This window comes from Anthonomus grandis, chromosome 1 (assembly GCF_022605725.1).
Source record: "Anthonomus grandis grandis chromosome 1, icAntGran1.3, whole genome shotgun sequence".
NCBI lineage: Eukaryota > Metazoa > Arthropoda > Insecta > Coleoptera > Curculionidae > Anthonomus > Anthonomus grandis.
The window spans coordinates 1,528,721-1,532,689 of NC_065546.1; the positions used below are offsets into that span (position 1 = coordinate 1,528,721).

Consider the following 3,969-nt stretch of genomic DNA (forward strand, 5'->3'; position numbering starts at 1 on the left):
ATCTCTATTGTCTTGAGTAAGGAAGTGCGGCAACAATGGGGCCTATTGTCTTTTATTTCTAGAAACACCCCAAATAATGCCAACGACAATCTTCACTAGCTAAGCGAAATGTAGTAAATGGAAAATTTTAAATGATGTGCTTTTGTTAATTAAGTTGAGAATGGAGAGCGACTTTGAGCTTTATTAAATTATGTCAAAATGTCTATATTTATCTCTGCTATTATAAGAGGATATTTTTTTGATATATTTTGTTTATTATTATAGAAAAAGTGATTTTTATCTATGTTTGATATATAAGATAATAGGTAGCTAGATAATAGGAAACTTAATAGGCGAAATAGTATTTTAAAAAATTCAGAAGCTCCTAACTTATTTTCAAAACTCTTTACTTCCAAGTGCAAAACATATTTACTAATATTTGACAGGAAACTAAGAAAATGTACTATTTTACATTAAGAAAATAACGGATAGTTCATCATATTTCCTGTGTGAAAACCACAACACTGTCAAAGTCACAGTTAAATATTTGCGCTAAATACGCTATTCACTTATAAGTCTGAATCGTGCTTAACGATTACGTAAGTAGGTTTAGACGCCAAGAAAGTCTTTAGCACATGTCGCTACCTTCCAGAAAGACCATCACAAGTCCGAAAAATCCATTTTTCGGTTTTCCACGAAAATCGATTCAGCAGAAGTTGCTTCTATTACAAAAAAATATCGCATCAAGCTAATTTCGGCGAATAGCCGCTTGGCGGCGCATGTGGTCAGTGTACTAAGTGAGAACCTTTCCTGTTTTAACACGCAAGAGCGTATCAATTCAGTTATGCCTGGTCAGTTGCAGTCGTGACCTGTGTTTATTCAGTTAAGAGCGTCACAACATAAAAGTGACAAGTGTTTTTTTAAAATATTTGTGGGAAAGACCGTCCTATATAAGTTTAGGTCGATTTTCTGTGAAAAGGTCAGTTCTTTTTTTGTATATTTTTCCATAAATATCGTCATATTGTATGTTGGTGCATTTTTTATGGAAAATGTGGTAAATAAAATATAGTTTTTTTCGGAAAAAAAACGTCATATTTAAAATTAGTGCGGTCTTCCTTGTAAAAATAAATAATTTTTTTACTTTGTGTTGAAATTTGTTCATTTGAGACGTTTTTTTATGAAAATTTTTGTACTTTTAAAGACCTGAACATGTCTCATCTTGAGTTATGACGTTCTTTCTTGAACAAAAATTCGTTTTTGTTTGTATTAAATGTTAAGGCGTAAGTATAACAGTTTTATTTATAAAACAAGTTAAATAAAATTTGCCAAAAGTTGTCTGTTGCTTATTACTTTTTTTGACATTTTTTTCACACTTTCAGTCCGATATCGAGTTTGGAGACTGAAGGTTTGTATTTTAAATTTTTATTATTTAAATCAATTTCTTTACTTTTTTTTCTTTTGCAGAGAAAGAAAATACCAAGCCTAGTTCCTCCAGAAGTTTAAGTCCTTCTGCTAGTTTTAATTCAAGAAAACATACCACACGTAGGTATTTTGTTTGGTTACCTTTTACTTTTTATTTTAATGTTTCCTATTTTTTTTTAGTCGAAAAATCTTGCCCCAAAGTCGAAAAATCCCAACCCAACCCAGAAGAACAGGTCGTGGTAGCAGAATTATGTGTAGAAGCAGCTAAAGGAGGAAGATAAAAATGAAATTCCTGAAACCAAAAAAAAGGGAATTATGCAGTTACTAGAGAAAAACATAATACCCGACTTTTATCATGGTTTCTACCAAAATTTATTTAAGTAGATTATAGATTTTGACTGTTTTGTTAGATGTTTTTACTTAAGAGTTAAGAAGAAAATAACTAGGTATATGAGTTAAGTTTTCTTTTAATACGTTTTAAAAATACGTTTCTTTTTCTTTAATACGTTTGTACTGATGTAAGTGTAACCTAGTATTATAAAACTTCAATATTATAATTTTTTTAAATATGTTACCAAAAATTTGATTTAGGTTTATTTTTCATAAGGTTTGTTCCAATCCAACGCGTTAGAAAACCGTCATCAAACGATCACGCTCATACGCAGTAATTAAAATTCGACGGTAATGACAGTAATTGTTCGGTGACGGTTTTGAACGCGTTGGAATACACTATAGTAGATAATAAACAAGTTTCGTTTATATGAATTCAACTTAGTACTTTCATTAACTCAAATTGAAATAAAAAAACCTAATTTTTTTTCAGCTAAGACTGTCACATTTAACTCTATTTTTTGTTTGTTGACACAGACTAAAAAAATTATCATTAAAAAATATTCTTAAAAGGGCCTTTAATAATACCAAAAAAAAAATTTAAACATATTTTTCAAAAAGCAGCGTAGCCCTATGAAATAAATATTGGATATTTTTAAACGCCTCTACTGAAAAATAGCAATTTTCGAGTTGTGACGGTCTTGTTGGAAGGTAGCGATGTATGAATCTTGTATGGTAAAATTCTGAATAGTATGTCGGCCATCTTGCTTGGCAAAATTGACAGGGAGCTGACAGACAGTTATTAACCTTGACTGATAGAACATCATTTGTTATTGTCATACCATTTGGGTTTGTTTTTTATTTCAATGAATGCAAGCGTGGGTTGGGTTTGCTATTTGTTTTAAGGATGTTATAGTAAATTAAAGACTTTTTTTCTAAAAACTTCTCTTTCTATATTGGGAGTAATGTTTTAACTGATTTGCAGCAAGCAATTCCAGGTTTCTGGTCAGAAAATCTGATTTTAATTATTACTATTATGTTTTTGTATTGTCAATCTTCAGTTTTTAATAAAATCAAATTGAGTTGATTTCAATGAAGAAGTTTCACTTTTTAAGTATTAAATAATTTTTAACTTTTTATTATAAATACATATTACACAATGTTTGGTCTCTCATTTTTATTCCACAATTAAAACGTTAATTAAAATTTTCCTGTAAATATCCTTCATGTAAGAGTATTTATATTTTAGGTGATTCTTATAAACATAGTAGGAAAAGATTTTTTCAAGTTTCTTCAGTCACCATTACAAGAAAAACATGGAGATATGCAATGAGAATTTTATTAAGACTTTAAGCTATAGAATTTGTTCCTATCAGTTTTCTCCAACAAATTTTAATAACGCTGATACTACTGGTTTTGCATTCGATCATTGGCAGTCGTACGAGACGGTTGTGTCTTCGCTCGTCGGCTCTGATGGTTGATAAGTTTTGTTTTGACTTTGATTTGTCTTTCTGTTTTTGACCTTACCAGACGCGAAGTTTTGCTGTACGTGTGCTTTCGGTATAAATAGTTTTGATTTGCTTCCTGTATAAACATTAGTTTTGATTTCCGATTAAATTAGTACCTGTTAACCTAAACTTGACCTTAAAATCACAATTTATTGAACTTAAACTCTACAACATCAAGTTTTTGCAGTGCGTGTGATTTGATAATAAACAGTTCCGGTCTCGTGCTTTACAAATAGTTTTCGTTCACAGAACAATATATTTTATTTAAATATTTGGACACTTTTTACAATCAATCTTAAGAAATTATGGCCGAATTTAAGTGTGATTCCTGTCAAAAGACCATCTTGGAGAAAGAAAAATATAAGCTTCGCTGTAGCGGGGAATGTCGCCGAAATTTTTGCATGTCCTGTACTGGTTTGGATAAGGCCACAACAAAGGTACTGTATAATCAAAAGTACCATAACATTAGATTCTTGTGTTTCTGTGATTCTAACATTTGATTCAATGTTTGTGACTCTCCTACTTTAAAATACCTTTACGACAAGGTTTCACAGTTACAAAAAGCGCAGATTCCTTTAGACATCGTTGATGCTTTGGGTTCATGTCTCAAAAAGAATACGGATCTCTATCCTGTCATTACAGAACTATATGACATCTTGAGTCAAAATGATCCCAAATGGAAGGTTTTGTTTGAGAAAATGGATGACATTCACAACTTGCTTGCCAATAG

General features: G+C 30.8%; 1 long non-coding RNA gene across 1 annotated transcript; it reads left to right on the forward strand.

Moving 5' to 3' along the window:
• Positions 1–842: 842 nt before the first annotated feature.
• Positions 843–2,042, forward strand: LOC126744306 (uncharacterized). The gene is made up of 4 exons (XR_007663109.1): positions 843–958; positions 1,359–1,384; positions 1,444–1,521; positions 1,582–2,042. It is a non-coding gene; the product is annotated as an uncharacterized LOC126744306 (long non-coding RNA).
• The last annotated feature ends 1,927 nt before the right edge of the window (positions 2,043–3,969 follow it).